The sequence below is a fragment of the Xenopus laevis genome, chromosome 6S (genome assembly GCF_017654675.1).
Source record: "Xenopus laevis strain J_2021 chromosome 6S, Xenopus_laevis_v10.1, whole genome shotgun sequence".
NCBI classification, from domain to species: Eukaryota; Metazoa; Chordata; class Amphibia; order Anura; family Pipidae; genus Xenopus; species Xenopus laevis.
Genome location: NC_054382.1, coordinates 81,386,080 through 81,405,035, shown reverse-complemented (window position 1 = coordinate 81,405,035; position 18,956 = coordinate 81,386,080). Strand labels below are relative to the sequence as shown.

Sequence of the window (18,956 nt, the reverse complement as noted above, 5' to 3'; positions counted from 1 at the left end):
TTAAATAAGGATTTAATAAACCTTTTTCCTTTATTTTCAACATATCGAATGTTTGAGTTTTTCATGCAAACCCTGTGAGTGCCGGCACCACGTGCAATTTCTGTTTATTTTTTAACCAGAGCACCCAGGTATTTTTGTGTATTTTAAGGTGTGCAGCTTGTACCCACCTTTCCCTATATATATATATATATATATATATATATATATATATATATATATATATTTGAATTCTTAATGAATCAGATGAAAATTAAGCGTAGGACTGGCCAGATATGGGATGACTTTGACGTAGTTGGCCAGCTTAAATATATTGCAATATATGGACAAACAATCCCTGTTTTGTTTAAAGGGTAAGGCATTTTTTAGTAACAGTATGCACGAAATGTCTCTGTCTTAAATATATTGATAATGGATTGCGTGCAGAGGACCTCTCTATATATATAGATAGTTTCCAAATGGGCAGCACCCCGCCTTTGTAGCTTACCTCGGGTGCAAGGTAAATTGAATAGATAATAAAAAATAGAAATGACCAGCAACACCGAGTTCATTGGTGAAAAAAATCAAAGTGTATTCATGTAAAGCCTTTACATGAATACACTTTGATTTTTTTCACCAATGAACTCAGTGTTGCTGGTCATTTCTATTTTTTTTTTTTTTTTTTTTTTATTATATATATATATATATAGATATAGATATATATATATATATATATATATATATATATATATATATATATATAAATAGTACTGTTTCTGAAGCAAGCACAGTGGCTTTGCCAGTGCAGGGCAACACTGCATTATATTTTAATTACTTTAAAACATTTTAATTTTTTGATGTCACTGCTCCTTTAAAGAGAGCAGAAACTTTATCGACGAGAATATGCACAGCAAAAAGGTATAAAAACTTTGATTAATGAGAAAAAGCGATGAGTTCAACAAATCATACGTATCCCCCGTCCAGAAGCCGCGTGCATCACCAGGAATTATTTTTTTGTCCTTCTAGCAAACATTTAGTCCTTGACATTAAAGGACAAGTTCATATCAGACACAGCTAAAGTAAAACGCTCAGCTAACCTAATATTGTCACAACTAATGTATGGCAGTCTCGAATAGCTAATGGACATCAATTAACAGTCCATTATTACCGATGTGACTGATGGCTTTGCATATATGCTCTTAATGATTGGGTGCTCCCAGTGACACAGTACAAACAAATCGTGTTAGGGGGAAAAACATTCTTACATGATGAGTGCTCTGAAATACTATGTGACTAACTGCTCCCATCTTTCTGTTGCTGTTGCTGGAAGGCAAGATTAGTGTGTGTCAGTTTGCAAAGCCAGTTCACAAAAAATGGGAGGGAAGATTAGAAGTCCTGCTGCTCGGTTGGGTGCACACGGTGTTTAGTCAGGCACTAATGAATTCAAGCAGACCATATCCTCTCCTTTATCTTCACCCTGACATCTGGAGCAGCAGCTTCAACTTTCCCATTGTGACTTCACCTTCCATTTTGTCAGGAGCATTATTATTTCTAACTGTCTTTAACGGACATAGAAAGCATTATTTAATCATGCTTATGCTTTATGTTTAAACAAATCCCAGAGAACAAAGAGTCAATATGAATGTGCAGAAACATGAATCTGCAGTGTATTAAATGTATAAGTATTATTACACTGGGAGGAATCCCCTGTATTTGGCTGTAGTCTCGACTTGTCTTTAAGGGACGCAATATCACAGCAGAATTACACATGCTATAAACCAGGGTCCCGAACCACCGGGCGCGGACACTCCCGCACTGGGTCACCGAGCCCAGTGCCCACAAACGCAGCACACCGAATTGGACCCCGGCGCCGACCCCATCCCCCGGTCCTGGAAAAAAAAAAATTGCCACTGGTCCCCGGTCCAAAAAAGGTTGGGGACCCCTGCTATAAAACATAATATTACATGAAACAAATTTTGTTCTGGTTGAAAAAAAACACATTTTTGCACATTTTCTTTTGGTTTCTAGCTCTAAATTTCACATGAATATCTGAGTGTTCTGCAGTGGTAAGGATAAGCACATTGCACTTCAGTGTTTCTGCTACTAGCTTAGGAAGCAATGGGTTGTATTAAAGCAGCAGGTTGGGGGGACAGGTTGTCTAGGAGCTGTTGATGGAACAGTAAACAAGTGAGAAAAGATGGGGGTAGCCTACAAAGGATACAGCTGTAGCTCCAGTCAGATTTCAGAATTTTGTTCATATCATATCCTGTTGTTTAAGATTATTTTCTTCCCCTGGGCAAGCATAAAAATCTTCTGGCACAAATTTATAAAATCCTTTATTATTTAAAATGACTGATCTGTGCCTCTTCTGAATTCCTACTTATAAAAGACGTGGAATTGTAGAGGGTGGAGGTATAAATCTAAGGAACCAACGAACATATAAAATCAACAGTTCTGTACCAGATTAAGAACGTTTCCAGTTGTGATGGAGAGCATTCCTAATCGCTCTGTGCAACATGCTGGTATGTGATATTATCTGTTCATTTGCTGCTGCTATCCAGCATGCACCTGCCCGTGATTCAGCCGCAGACTGGCCTGATCCATGTATATACACCCATATAGCTTGTCGCTTCCCACCGACACAGCCAAAAATACATCTTAATGGAAAGCAATTCTCATTTCAAGCAGTGACACACCGCAGACATCTGCGAATGCAATAAGTTGCTAGAAATGAGGTGTGCTCAGATCTCACGCTTGTACGACTGCTCGAGGGCATGTGATTTCATTTACTCTACAGCTGCACTCGCATGGAAGATTTGGCTGGTGCCTGCTATAACCATCCAAACACCGACTTGTGCTATGTGTCATACAAAATGCCAACAAAACTTATATTTACATATACATCTACTTTCTTTCTAACTTTTTTTTTGGGGAGGGGGATAAATAAAAAGGTGTTTCTTTTTTTACAAAATCCATGATTTCGTTTTTTGAGCAGCGTGAGTGCTTAGAGATTGGGAGGAATGCCAGATGACCTCATTTACACTTATGGTGTTGCTTTCCACTCTTCATTGAGCATTTTTAATTGCAATATTGATCTATGAAGTCAGAGCAGACGCAGGGCTTGAATGAGAGTTTATGTCCCATGACAGAGATGGGATAGTTTAGTGTGAACTGACGCCACAAGGCATCTTATGAAGATTTTCAAGCGGCTCTGTGAAAGCAGCCTGACATGATTTGTTCATTCTTGAAAAGATTAGCATTGGGTCTGACATCAGGTCACCTCATATGGGTTCTTTTCACCCTGGCACTAATAAATATTCACAGGTCATTCAGATAGATGACACCAGGTTATGGCTGCTTGTTTATTCAACTAATATGTTCCTGGAAAAGCTCGTCCAACCTGTAGCCATGCAGAGGTTATTAAACTATATCTCCCAGCATCCAACAGCTGACTGATGTTAGGGGGAAGCCAGGGCTTTAATTCTAGAGCTAGCCATAGCTTGGACTAGCAGGGTATGGGACATGGGCATCATAGAATACTTTTTATTATAAATTTACAATTAACTTTTTGTTGATTAGAAGGGAATATAATCTGAAGCTATGCTTATCCTGCCTTAGAAAGGGAACATTTCCTTCCTGATTCCTAAACAGCAACCAAACCACTCACCTTTGTACTTTAAGTATTAATAGCAGTAAACATGCAGCCAAACATTAAGGCTAATGGTACACGGACAGAAGTCATCTAATGAAAAACTTGATCCGCTGCCTTCCGCCTTATGTGTGCTTAGCTTTGGCCTTTGTGGAGCTGCATGGAGTGGAAGCAAAAGTATGCATTTTTTGCATCTTTATCCACTCAGTGTAGCTTGCACCAGGCCTTTCAATGGGGGTGAGTGGATTAAAGTGGATTCACTTTTCCCCGCCTGTGTATGACATGCAGTAACATTAATGTGCACTATCTGATATGTGTGCCCCTGCCCATAGCTATATATTAGCCAAAGTATTAGCCACTACATTCCTAAATTCCATAGTACTCACTGTAATCTATACAAACAAACAATACTTTCTGTGCATTTAACTGAAACATTTCTTTCTTTAAATCACAAGGCACAATCTCCAGTCACCAAATCCCTACTACAACCCATTCTTGCATCCCTGGCTGCTCCGTTAAATGAAATCAGACTACACTGTGCAAACAACAGAAACCTGTTGCCAGATAGAACACTCTCTTACATATTGACACGCAAATTCGTGAAGCGTTCCATATTTTTAAAACAAAACTCAAAGACTACCTCTGGGAGCACCTGGATAACACCTGAACTGGCACTGTAACCCCCAGCACCTTAATACCCCTCTGAATTGTGTCTGTATGTTACCCTCCCATTTAGACTGTAAGCCCTACGGGGTAGGGTCCTCTAGCCTATTGTTTCCTTTACACAGAGCACTTAATCTGTATTGTAATTATATTTTATATTTATGTGAATTGTATTCTAATAATGCACTTATTGTTACTTTTTATTCCAATGACCCCTTGTTTGTTACTACTAATTTATTGTTTTGTTGTACAGTGCTTTGCCCTCAAGGAGCGCTTTACAAATAAAAATATACATACATACATATATTAAAATAGCAATAAAACATGACAGATGCACTGTTTTTGGCAGAAACATAACATTACAATGACATTTTAAAAATTAACATTACCTCTAAGCAACATTACCTTGCTGAACTAAACAATTAGATGCAAGCATACCCAGGAGAACAAGGAACCAAAAGTGATATGGATTTTTTTAGCAGGAGATAAACCATTGCTCCCAACATTCACAGAAAATTGGAATGTTTTAAGTCTCTCCCCTGTATGAAACTGGTCCCGCCTAGTTAGGCCAAGACTAGACCCTATCCAGTTTAAACCATGCCCATTTCCTTGTATGCAAACATGGTTGGGCCGACATCTTTGGAATGCCAGAGAACTACAGGATATATTGGTGGATCTAGTACTATTCACATATTCAATAGGTTGAAGATCACAAGAAAAAGGCAGTGCTGCAGCTTTGCTGCTCAAACATTCTGTGTTTATTGCCAACACTACATGTTTCGAGCCCTATGAGGCTCTTTGTCAAGTCACTTGACAAAGAGCCTCATAGGGCTGTTGGCAATAAACACAGAATGTTTGAGCATTAAAGCTGCAGCACTGCCTTTTTCTTTTGATCATCAACCTATTGAATATTTTGTTTGCATCCGCGGCAGAGGTGCTACACAAGAGTATTGGCTTTAAAGTATACACCCAGTAACTGGGTTGAAGGTAACAGTCAACCTCCTTTATGTCACTATTCACATCTGTTTGTTATGAAAGTGCTTTGGATTTCAGGTTCTCTGGTGGGTCTTATCTACCTGTACTAGATATACCATGACCTGGATGAATGAAAATCTTCATAGTTAGTATCCGTAATGGGCCTAAATAAATCAATTTATGAGACAGAATGTCAGATCTTAGATAAAAAATAGTTTGGGTTTATGACGCTAAGACCTGGAAGTGCCATATGTTCTGTTAATACATTTTACATTTTTAAAGATCATTTGCTTCCTTAGGGCCTAACTTTGGCCTATGTTAGCAGGGTTATTCCAGGGAAGCTTTTGCCAGTCATGGTTCTGTTTTAGAAGCACATTAATAAGCTCTGACTATACGTCTAGTGTAATCTGCACATCTTAAAGTTTTAAAAAAACAAGAAATGCGGAAAAATAAAATACAATTGTCTACATACCATGAATTCCAATCTCCACATCCAGACTGTGATATGAAGGAACTAATAACATACTGCCATTATATAATAAAAATGAGCAATGATCAGTGCTGGAGAGGATAAAAGGCAAATACAATATAAATACCCTTCAGAAAATGTCACTGACACTGTTAAAACCCCTTTGGGCTCAGGAGATTAAGACTCTATATGAAATAATTAGGATATGCAAGTCATGGGGAAATTAGCAATGCAGTTAAAACAAAACTAATTATCCAACAATCAGATCGGACTAATCCCATTTTATAATGTATTTCTGTTAGTTACTAACAAAGGGCTTGTAAATGGCATCCCTGGCGCATTATACTGGTGCCGATTAACTGCTTGATGGCTGGATAACTCAGAGGCACCACAATGCAACACCCTGATGGGATTAGGAATATTGCCTGATCATAAAGCATGAAATATCTCAGAAATAAAGAGGAAAATGAAAGTGGGAACTATTTTAATTTACTGATTCTACAGGTTTAAGGATATCAGGGGTTAAAGTCTATTGAATTAAGGGAAATGTCAAGGAGCAACTTTTCTAATAAAAGTCTCATATCTCTACGATCAGCCTGTGTATCTGAAACAAGCAACCTTGCAAAAATAAACTAGAAAAAAGGTTAGGCTAAAGTTACATAAAAGGTTGTGAACTATGCATGTCATTGTCCTTTCGTTTTTTTTCTGCCCAGCAACAACACACATTCCTGCTCCACTATCACTCAGCACAGACAATTGACTGAAAGAGACTTGGGAAGGTGCCAAATAGCCAGGCTATTTCTGGGAAGGGTTTTTTCAAACGGCAAGTTTGTATATTTTTTTTACGGCAAGTTTGTATATTTTTTTCGAGTATGATAGAAGAACTTGCAAATAATACATTTTTCAGGGGATAATGAATCTTTACATAGTAACAGAGATTGCATTCAGCTGCTATTGGGGTAGCAATATGGCTGCATGAGGAAGGGTTAGCAGAAATTTGGTGCACATGGATATGGAACCCGCCACAGATGTAAAAATGTTGACCGGTTTCAACCTTCGCCATGGAAAATGGTGGTAAATCTCAACCATCTCTGTCTGGAACCTGTACTATGTCTCACACTGGCACTAATTTATTAAGTTCCCTAATGGGTAGTGCAGTGGCTCACTGAGTACCATTTCTGCTCTGAAGCACTGGGGTCTCCAGTTTTATTCTGGCCTTGGCATTATCTTGTAAGGAGTTTGTATGTTCTCCTTGTGTGGGTTTACTCTGGGTACTCCAGTTTTCTCCCTCATGCAAAAAAAAACCCCCAAAAACATTCAGGTAGGTTAAATTGACCCTACTATGTGTTAATGTGATAGGGAATTAAGATGACCACACACTATAAGATTCCCATGTTTGACGAGATTGCTAAATGTCTTTCCCAGACTTGCCCACCTAAGGTGGGTGATATTTTTTAGTCTGATCTTTAGCCGAAGACATCAAATTACAACACAAGGAGTACATGCTGTTGATTCAAGGACCACTCTGGCGAAGACAAAACCAAACATCTGTTAGATGGGCCCATCAGAGGTCCCCATGCACAGCAGATAAACTGCCAAATCAGTCTAAAGATTAAATCTGCATGTATGGCCACCTTTAGACTGTAAGCTTCACTAAAGCCATGCCTGCTAGACTAATTAAACAATACAACATATTCCTATAAATGCCTTTATGTACAACATTATTTAGAAACTCATTCTCACACATACAACTTCCCAAAACCTTAGCAGTGTTTATCACGATCAGGTTTAGAAGCAATTGTCATATATATGTGGGTAGTCTATCTAATGGAGGGTGCCCCTTATCTCTAATAAGGAACCTCAGTTATTATTTATTTTGGATGAATCTGGTCCAAATTGGTAAACAGTTGGTTTGTTGTTTTTATATAAACAAGCTGCTTTGTGGCCACGGGGGCAGCCATTCAAAGCTGAAAAAGGAGAAAGGGCACAGGTTACACAGCAGATACCATATAAGCTCTGTTGTACAAAATGGGATTTTTCAGAACTTATCTGTTATCCATTGTGTATCCTGTGCTTGAATATAGCTACATAGAAGCTTGTTTATACAAATTATAGTTGAGTTTCTGAAGCAAACACACCAGTGCAGTGCAGAACAATGCTACATTAAATTGTCATGCCTTTAAGACACTTTCAGTTTTTGGTGTTACTGTTCCTTTAAGGTGTCTCTTCCATTACATAAGGGACAAGTGATTGTCACCAGTCCAGATGTAATAAGTACAGCTCACATTATAATTAAATAACCGGCTAAACTAAGGTTTTTTTTATTCCTGGTTTCAATAACAGATGGGGTAAGAAAACAGATGATTTGGGAGAAACCAAAATCAAAATAAAATCGCCTGTGCTAAAGAAGTGAACTGTGTTTGTATTAAAAACAATTCATCTTGCTAGTAAATATATTAACAATCCTGACTCCTCTGAATTTCTTAAATGTTTCCTTAGAACAAAGAGATGGAGGCAAAGGCTACAGCTTGTAAGGAGGAATAAAAAGAGATGATAACAAATCTGCCTTTCATAGCCATGTATGCTGAGGTTAATATAGCCTCTCACTTCAATAGTTCTGGAAATGAAGTCTCTGTGCAAAGGAAAACATCTATACATTGGCTATTTTAAGGGTCAGAGCTTTGGCGATGACTTCATAAAGTACATAAAACAGAATTTTCTGTTGACCCCTTTTGTCTTGAAGAGGGTAGCACTTTACCACACTTGAAGAGGTCTCTTATTATACAAGTGATCAATCTTTTTTTTTTTTGTCAGACTTCTCAGACAGTTTCAAGAAGAACAGGTGGATCAAAGCATGGCATGAATAGAGAAAGTGGAAGAAAATGAACCTATGCATAGCTCAGACTCACTAAGGCGACAGATATAAAGATAGCAGCATGCAAAAGGAAGAGGGAGAGAAAAATGTCTGTATGAAGTAAAAGCAAGAGCTGAAAAGGCTCATTATTAAAAAAAAACCAAACATTTTACTACAGATAGCCTCACTTGCATTGACAGGCTATGCTATTAAAAGAGAATTTGAAGTAAAACGGGCATTTACATTTTTAAAGTATTCTATGTGTGTTACAGATTTGGTAGCCCAAGCTCATAATTCGGTTACAAAAAACAGCTTTCCAACAGGCCTAAGTAGCACTCGGTTGCATAACATATGTAACGGACATTGCACCATTCACTTAAATGCTAATAATTCATTGCATTTCAATTTGTATGGTGCAATTGTGATGTTCAGTCGACTGTTACAAACAAAGGGGCTCAATTACCAACAAACGGATTGCGATTTTTTTCCATGAATATCGAAAAATTTGTGGTTTTCCTATATTTCTAAAAACGCAAGTTTATTAAAAGTGAAAACCTCTAAGGTAAAACTTCGCCAAGTAGGTCAATGGGAGCTGCGCTGATCCAATTGGACCACTTATATCAATTCAGACTTTTAGAGGTTTTCAGATTTTTTTTTGCGTATTGCTAAGTGCTTTTTTTTCATTATTACTTTTTATATTTGGATATTTTAATAAAATCAATCATAATAGTGGTTTGAGAGTTTATAAGTTTAGTCATGGTTTCAAAAACCCTCTAAAACCACTAAAATCCGGCCTCTAATAAATAAGCAAAAGTAAAACATTGAGAAAGACAATCATTTCTTACAATTAAAAAATGCCAGATCACTGGCTAAATTAGACACCAAGATTGGAAATCTTGGCTAATGAAGGTTTGGTTCCTGGACACTCAGGAACCAGCACCGAGCTTAAGCTAAAGGAGAGGAGGGGGAAAGAGGACCAGTGTGGATCCTGGACATTCAGACCAGATGGGACAGTTAAACACAGATATTATGCGATTATGGAGTTTTCTGTGCATTGCTACTCTTCCATCTTCCTTAAGCCACTTATTACTTTACAAAGCATAGCAAAGTGGCATTAAATTTACATAATGTAGTCCAATTGATATGAACTGGAAAAGCAAAGGAACTCTGATCTTCCTCAATATCAGTGTAAAAGCCCAGTGCATAACTCACTAAGATGCGGATTTTACTGTATGTTACCTCTTGCGCCAGACTTGCCTTTGCCAGCTCAGACCAGGTGAAGTGCAATAGCGTAGATAGGACTTCCTCAAAATTTAGGTGAAAAATTTCCTAAAAAAGTCCCAAAAAACGCCGGCGTCTTTTCCTTTTTTCAGGGTGATAGACTGCAAAAGAGCACCAGCTTCACCCCCACATTTCCTAACATATGGCACATAAACTATACACTGGGCTCATGTGTAGGGCAATATAACAACTCTATTTTCTTTTATTAAGGTTTCCCGGGCTTGTGTAGTGTAATGTATTTGCTGCAACATATGCGTCCATTGAACTTTAACTTCCCGCGGTATGCAAATTAGGCAACGCTAGTGGAAATTCGCGTTGCTTGGCACAATAACACTATAGAAACTTCGCCAGCGTTCGGTGCCCTGGACGCAAATTCAGATTTTAGTAAATTAGCGTTGTCCTGGCGAATATACACCTGGCGAAGTGTTGCGCTGCGAGCGATGCCGCTGCTGGAGAATTTTCAAAGGGTTAGTAAATTTGCCCCTTGGTCTTCAAATTAGTCAATGACTGGTAGACTGTTTCAGGAGTCTTGGGTTTATATCACACATGGTTGGATTCTCCCCAACACACACACACACACACACACACACACACACAAACAGAGCCATATGGAAGATCAGGTGTGAGCGATTCTGCATTTAGAAATGCATGGTTTCGTTTTTTTTCTGGTGAAAAAGCCAGTCAAGTTAATGGGAGTTGCCATAAAGATTTGCCATTTGGAAACAGTATTTAAAAAATAAGATTAAGAAAAATGGCAGGAACCAAATTGGAAAAAGGTCTTCCTTTTCATAAACATGGTAATGGATTAAAAAAAAAATATATATATAATGAAAAAAACCCTCACAAGTGGAAGGCAGATCTGGGAGAGAATAAGGGGTTCCTTTCAATGACCTTAATTTTAGAAAGTATATTTTGCCACTTCAGTTCCAGACCAATGTATTGCAACCCAGGAATTTCAATCAAATAATACAAAACAACAATTATTAGACTGAATGACTAGTACAAAGATATCCCTGTACAAAACCATATCAGCCATCTAGATGGCCTGAGCTAAGCTGAAATAATAAAACATATAATATATGCTGTGGAACCACTTTTATGATCCTCAGCATAATGCACAGTAAATGCTACACAAAATGCAGCAAGATCTAAAAACAAAAAAACAAAATAAATGTTCATCAATAATGTCCATTTTCACACTAGTTATTCATTACGTTACTGTGGTATTCTCTAATTGCAGCCCTTTCTGATCTATGTGCTAGAGAGACCTGTACTTCAAACGAAACCCAACTAAAGTGATCAGACTTCGAGCTTACATGTGCAAAATGACCTTAAACAATACAGGCCACATATGTGCCAGTAAAATCTCAGCACAGTGCACAGGCAAGAGATGGAATACCTACTAAACTGGCAGTGGAGCAACGTTTGAAATCAAGTAAAGATGACAAACACAGAGTAAAGCTCACCAGGCCTTGGCAAGATGTTAAGCAGATAAGATTAGGTCAAGGTTAGAAAGAAGCATGCAGAAAAACAACAAGAAGAGGAATACAATTAGAAGTGTACCAAATAAGGCCATCCTTTTCCAGGAGAATTGGGTGGAAATGTGCTCTATAAACACAGCCAATAAACATCTCAGTATGGTTTGTATAAGTTTTGCAGATAATGTTCTCCTTAATCTTTTGCAAAATCAATCCACAGTGAAGTGTTGCTACTGCCCCTTGGGTAGACTGCAGCCGTGTGTATACTATATAAACCAATTTATATGTATGAGGTCTGACTGTATGACTGTGGGCTTGCCTAGGGCAGTCTTTCTCCATAACAGCGGCAGCAGACACCTGAGATTACAGTGCCATGGCTTGTTGAGATAGCTCCGCAATGCCCCAAAAAATTGTAAAACCATAAAGCTCCTTTCTGAAAATTATGTTACATTTTTTATCATAGATAAGTTATAAATAACTTGTTGTAATTTAAAGTTAGAGATTACAATTCCCATTATAATCTATTCTTATTATTTGTGGGTCTAGATATAAAGAATGGCAAACATCATAAGGTCCCTGACCTGCTAAACAATATCTGATTGGTTGAAGAGAAGTGAATGTGAAGTGCTGACATCTAGCTGTCTTTGTAGACATTGCAAATCAGTGCCCCATAGATGTAGAATATGTTGTCACTATATAGTTTGGAATAATAGCAATGTGTTTAAAAAAGTGAATAAAGCTCAAAACCCTTATAATATCTTTTATTTCCATACATGAAAATGCATTGGGAACACTGCACATTCTATTCCAAATAGTTACTAGTAACCTCTTCAGCACATCTTGTTTTGTACAATGGGACTTTGTTGCCAACAGCTTGGCTTCCCATAGGAGTCTTCTAATTGTAGCAGTACCCACAGGTTACTTTAGACCTTTCTGGAGCTGATCATTGGCTGAGTCTTTGCCATTTTGGCTATTCTTCTTTCCATTTGAATGGTAGTTTTCATTTTCTTCTACATCTTTCCGGTTTTGGTTGCCATTTCAAAGCATCAGAGATCATTTAGCTGAGCAGCCTATCATTTTCTGTACTTCTTTATATGTTTACCCCTCTCCAATCAACTTTCTAATCAAATAACGCTGTTCATCTGAACAATGTCTGGAACGACCCATTGCAGAGAGAAATGCACTATAAGCAGAATGAACAATATTTTCTGCCTTCCTTCCTTCCTTCCTTCAATAATGGCCGTAATCGACACCTGTTTTTTCACAGAATGAACAATCTCACTAATCGAACTCCACACTGCTATGATTTGGAACAATTATTAATTAATGATTCAATTACACAGAATCAGCAGCATGCATGTCATGACTTTTTGGGTCTGTTGGATTTCTCTTACTCTACTACACCTACTAGTAAATTATGTGCCATGTAGAAATAGAATTTCTATCAAAAACAGTGAATTATCAGGTTAGTGATATCAGACTGCTTTTATTCTGAACACAACTGTAAATACAGGATGATGATAAAGATCTCTGATCCAGAAAAGCTTCAGGAAGGACATTTTAAGCAAATAATTATTTAACAGAAAAAAAGAAGGTACCAAGCATCCCAGAAAATAGATCCAATAACTGTAGTGGAATACACAGACTTCCTCCTTTTGGAGAAGTGAAATCAATAAGAAATGTTGCAGTTGCTTAATCCAAAGCACAGGTCCTCATTTAAACTACGCAGAATAAAAATGGCATTTCCTTGTGGCTTGTTATGTTTCCACTTAAAATTCCTGTTAGATCTCAGATGTAAGAAAATTTGCTTGTGAAAAAACAAGTAAAATTAATCAAAGCATCAACTTTTCTATAAGTTACCCTTTTTGCCAAAGTCGATTTTGCCAGGTTCTGGCTGGCAAATTGATAAGTTGAAGAAGCTACATCCTCAACATTATTATGTCAGTGACATCATATCCTATACTCCAAAAAAGTCATAAAAAAAGAAAAAATGTTGGTGTTTTCCCATATATTAATGTGGGATTATGTTTAGAAGTTATAACTGTTAAATAGATGTTATTTACACTTTTTTTAAGCATTTGAAGCTCAAGCCACTTTTGTTTTAGCGTAGGATCATGTATAGGACAATAGAGGATCTCTTTTGTCTTTATTTTGCTTTCTTGGACATTTTCAACAATAAGTGGCCATTCCTAGCAATTTCACCAACATCACAAATACATACATGTGACCTATATGTAGCTTAACTAAAGAAGTAGGCTAGAAATGTTATACATAATGTTTTGGGCTTCTGTACAAGACTATGCCAACCACAGTCATTTAGCAGCGATGATCTGTGTCTCCAAAGATGCCCCAGTAGCTCCCCAACTTCTTTTCTGCTAATTCACTGCACATGCTCTGTGCTGTTGTCAGTTACTGAGCTTAGGGATGACTCACAATATACAGTACACATAGAATATAAATGTCACAGTATAAGGCTGTTTAGTAATTAATACAGATAATTACTACATGGCAGCACAGAAACCAGTGCAACTAGCATCAGAATTTAATAATCAGCTTTGTAGCATCAGCTTATATTACAGGCCAACCTCATTTTCTGCTTGATAATTTGCGACGACCCCTAAGCTTAGCTGAGTGTCACAGACACTTTCCAAAATGGTGACCCCCTGTGACAAGTTTGAAGTCCTGGATCATTGCTGCTATTGAGAAGCTGAAACTTTAGGCTGGTGCAATTAGTTCAGTATTTAAAATATGGCATTTTTAGCCATATTCATTTTTAAGGTTTAGTTCTCCTTTAAGACTGACTTTGGTAAGATGAAGCCGAGATTTGTATTTCTGCAACAGGTAGATGGTTAGCCCTCGTAGGAAACAGTTTGTCTTTTTTTGTTTTCTACAGCACTTAAAGGGTTATGTTATTTGTCAGTGCAAAGTCCTGCTGAGCCTTTTATTTCTTCCTTCATAAAACAGCACCAAAGCTTGTGCCAAGACACCTTTGAGTATATGACTCCTGCTTTCCTCTTCACATTTTCTCTTGAAATTAGCCAAGCCATTGAATACATTTAAGAGAGGCTGGGGAATTTCTGCCCTGGCAGTGAAATATTCTGGAAAACCATTTTTTCCCATTAGACTGACTGTAAAAGGCTCAATCACTCAGCAATTCCTCCCTTATGGCAGCTCAGAGTAAAAAAAAATCTAAGTATTACATTTGCAAAAGGTTAATTCACACATACAACTTACTAACAGCAGCTTACGTGGGTTACTCGGTTTTAACAGCAATACAGAATTATATTGTACTGCTAATTTAAGCATTTCCATTAGCTCTACAATAATTGTAATAACATATGGAAGTGATGAGTGTAACACTTATGTTACAGATGTGACATTTCTCTGTAGAGTAACACACCCACCAGGTAAAATGTTTAATGATATAAATGAAAACACCAACCTACACCCCTTAAGATCTTGTTGAACATCAAAATAGATTCTAATTTATACGAACCATACAATCCAGTAACCACCCTCTTTCCACTAAACCCCAACTTATTTGAATCACATGCTAGAGCTGCCATCACCCGATAAGGTCAAACTTGTGCTAGCACTCCTGTATGATAATAAATAACATACCCCCTATTAAATCATATACAGATACTAAACAGGCATTTCAAGTTTACAGTTCCAGAGCTGTTGTAGAGATAAAGCTCCCAGTGCTATCTGATTACTTCGGTTACACTGTGATATTGATCATGTAGTAAAATCAATACCATACAATACGTTACAAGCTAGGGGACTGTAATTGTAGTTGGAAGCACAAAAATTATGTAAAAAAATCAAGGAAATTTTGCAATGTAATACTGCTATTGATAGTTCTTATAGTGTGAAATGTACCTGCCTTTGACCCTTTTAAAGGTTTGCATAAATGCCCCCCCCCCTTTAGCTCAGAATAACTTCCCCAATAAAGATCTTTATTGCACATACTGTATATTGGCACAAGCCTAAAATAAATAAATGCACCAATCTGCCATGTGCCAAAGCCTTAAGCTTGTAACTTCTTTTACAGTATAAGAGAATTGTATATAAAGTTACCGCAAGACTAGAAGGGTGTGATCCTATCTTACACACACATCTGATAAAGACAACATACATGGATAAAGAAAATGTAAGTTAGCTGAAGAATTCAGATTTTAGTAATAAATGGTTCTTTTTTTGGGATGGAATGTATATGTTTATGTAAATATTTCTATTTGATTAAAAGACAAAGTAAACTTTACATACTGGGAACTCCAAGCATAATACAATAAAAGCTAACAAATCAAAGTTTATTAATAACAGGAGTAAAAGTGCGTTGTTCTGGAGCAGGGGTCCCCAAACTTTTTTAACCGTGAGCCACGTTCAAGTGTAAAATAATGTTGGAGAGCAACATAAGTATGCAAAAAAGTTCCTGGGGCTTCCAAATAAGGGCTGTGATTGGGCATTGATAGCTTCTATGTTGACTTGCAGCCATCAGGAGGCTCTGTTTGGCAATACACATGGTTTTTATGCAACTAAAGCTTCCCTTTAAGCCAAGAATTCAAAAATAAGCACCTGCTTGTAGGCCACTGAGGGCAACATTCAAGGGGTTGGAGAGCAACATGCTGCTCACGAGATACTGGTTGGGGATCACTGTTCTGGAGGATCAGGGTCAGTATGCAGGAGGCTGTGAGGAATTATGAGAGTTATGGAGAAGCTAGGCTACAGATTTTGGCTTTCTAGTAAGACTTTAATTTAAAAGCATATTTTCAGATCCAGCAGATATCCCTTTCATGGAAAGAAAATCTGTTGCTGCTGCTTTTGTATTGTGGCAGATGAAGATAATTTATTCAGTACAGTACAAGCTCTACAGAACAACCACAAGACAACTTAAAAGAGTGAAAAGAAGTTAAATCTTCAGCGAAAGTGTTCCACATCCTAGGGATTCTGCATTATGAAGTAAAATAAACTAGAAGCTGAAAGTAAGCACTATGTGTGCACTCCCAGTCACCCCCATCTCTGTCGCCTAGAGCTCCTATCCTTTCACTATAAAGACACTGTCTTAAAATAATCCCCACAGAGCGCAGTGTGTCTTGTATAGATTTACTAGACATATTGCTCATTTCATCTCAAGTCTTGAGGATGCTTTTCTTTGTAGTGTCTGCCAGAGCCCATAAAATCACAGCAGCCGTGACATTTACAGCAATAAATGTAATGCTATCTGCTATTTCCCCCTGTTATTGTTAACATTTGTTTACCGATTATTGTAAAATCACAGGGGTGGGGTGGAAGAAACAATGACAAACAACTGTAAAAGGACACAACCCAGCACACATTTCCACATTTTCCTTCCATATCTTTAAAACTGTGGCTATTTCTTTCTTTTTTCTTCTAAAAACGACCCCAACATTTCTGTTCCACAGAAAGGACATAAAACGATGCTAAGAAATGTGATACACATTTTCATTTCACACTTCATCAGCTTTTACAACCGTGGCTCAATGAAATGTAAGATAGAACCTGGCAAATCGCCATATTTACCAACTTATAAAATAGGGGTCACGGTATCCTTTTATAGTGTTTTTTCTTCTCTTCTAATTTTCTCTGCACATTGTACAACGGGATACTTAAAGGACTCTTACGGCACAAAATGACTATATTAATTTTTAGACTGTGGTAATTAAGGCTTAATCTTTACTTCTCTGCAAATAGAGCTTTTCACGGTGAAGGGACTGTGAGATTTAATACCCATAAAACTGGCCTGTCTAAAATAGAAAGGCACCCTTTTGATTTATGTGCATTTAGAGCATGCTGCTCCACTCGAGAAAAACACCGAAACATTGCAAAAGCACATTCTCAGGATTTAGGCGCTGGTGCTGAATAGAGCATCATGGATCTCTGCACAAACTCATTTACACATTTATAGACAGGGCTGCAAACATATGAAGCATAACCCTGCCTGCTCACCTTTGGAGATTTTAAATTAGAAGGGAATCTCAATGCTATTCACACTCTCAGTCTGAAATGCACACCAACGTTCATGCCAACTTCTCAGGGGAAAACATCATCGTTGTCAGAGCAAGCCGACACAGAATGCAAAGCAACTTATAGTTTTCCGGACATCCTTTACTTTAGCCTAATCAAGACTTAGTTTTAATGGCTCGCTTTCAACTTACTATCATTTGCATATGTACATTAATTTCTATTGCCATATTTTATTTTAGTAGCTCCAAGAAGCATAGCAGTACCAATAATTTCATAGAAGAGATCTAAGTTGCGCATTGTGGCAAAAATGCAAGAAAAGGCATCTCCACTGATCCATTCTATACTATACTGAGCTAATTCACCTGCAACATCTTTACAGGGAACTACTGTTTCTTAAAAAATCTTTTTTGCCTGTGATTTGCGTAGTCTAGTTTACTTTTCCTAACAAGTCTGTTTATTTTTTCTGTCTCCATTTTTCCTTCTTGTTATTTTGACTGAATTTCTTTTGATTACCATTGATTAGTCAACTAAACTGCTCCTCAACTTGTCAAGATATATCATTAATGAAAAGGAGCAGAAGCCCTGTCTCTTTTCTATAAATCATTACATCCTAATCCGACTAGGGTCTGGAAGGAGAAACAATTCCTTTACTGAACCTCACACAGGCCACACATTTAAACAGTAGGATGTAATCAAAGCAAATCTTGCTCAATCACACAAATCTTTATAGAAGTAACTTTCTTGGAAATAAATTACACAACTAGAAAAGATAATCTGTTCCTTCAAGATGTATTTAATACATCCACTGTGATCCACATAGCCACTATAAAAAATAGAAGTATACAAAAGTGGCAAATGCCTTGAATGAATGGGGTCTTGTAACCAGAGCAAGCCCCATTAAATCTTTGGGACAGATTTAACATAATTAGGAGGGTCACTGACCATGAACATCACCATTGAAGTTTAACTTTAGAGTCCCAGTTTTAGTACTTAAAGGAGAAGGAAAGTCTGTTTGCACTTGGGGGTGCCAAATGTTAAGCACCCCAAGTGATTGTATTGACTTACCTGAAACCCCGGACCGGTGCTCCTATCTGCAGAAAACTGCACCAGCGGGGGTTATAGCAGTGAGCACCACAGAGAGATCATCTTCCTGCTTTCTCTTTCTTCGCGCAGTTGAGCATGTGCAGTAAGCAAAAAGCTGGACTTTAACTAAAAACTATTTGGTTCTACTGCGCATGCGTTTGCCCGGGGAAATTTGAGGAAAAAAGAAGAAGACGGAAGACAATCTTTTTATGGTGCTTACTGGTATAACCCCGGGCCGTGCAGTTTTCTGCACCGGCCCAGGTTTCAGGTAAGTCAATACAATCACTTGGGGGTGCCTAACATTGGCACCCCCAAGTGCAAACAGACTTTAATTCTACTTTAAAGGCATTGGGGAGTCTATTGAATAAACATGCAATGCAGCAAAATGAACTGCATTAGCACAATTTCAGCTCTCTTGGTTTACACTGACTGGTTAACCTGGTTACCAGGCAGTAACCAATCAGACGTGAGGGGGGGGAGCATGGGTCATATCTGTTGCTTTTAAATCTGAGCTGCATGATGAGGATCAATTGCAAACTC

The 18,956-nt window shown here is 37.8% G+C and overlaps 1 protein-coding gene across 1 annotated transcript in view; it reads right to left on the bottom strand.

The window, feature by feature from the left end:
* cdkal1.S (CDK5 regulatory subunit associated protein 1-like 1 S homeolog) overlaps positions 1 to 18,956 on the bottom strand; it is a 553,340-nt gene that overhangs the window by 22,689 nt on the left and 511,695 nt on the right.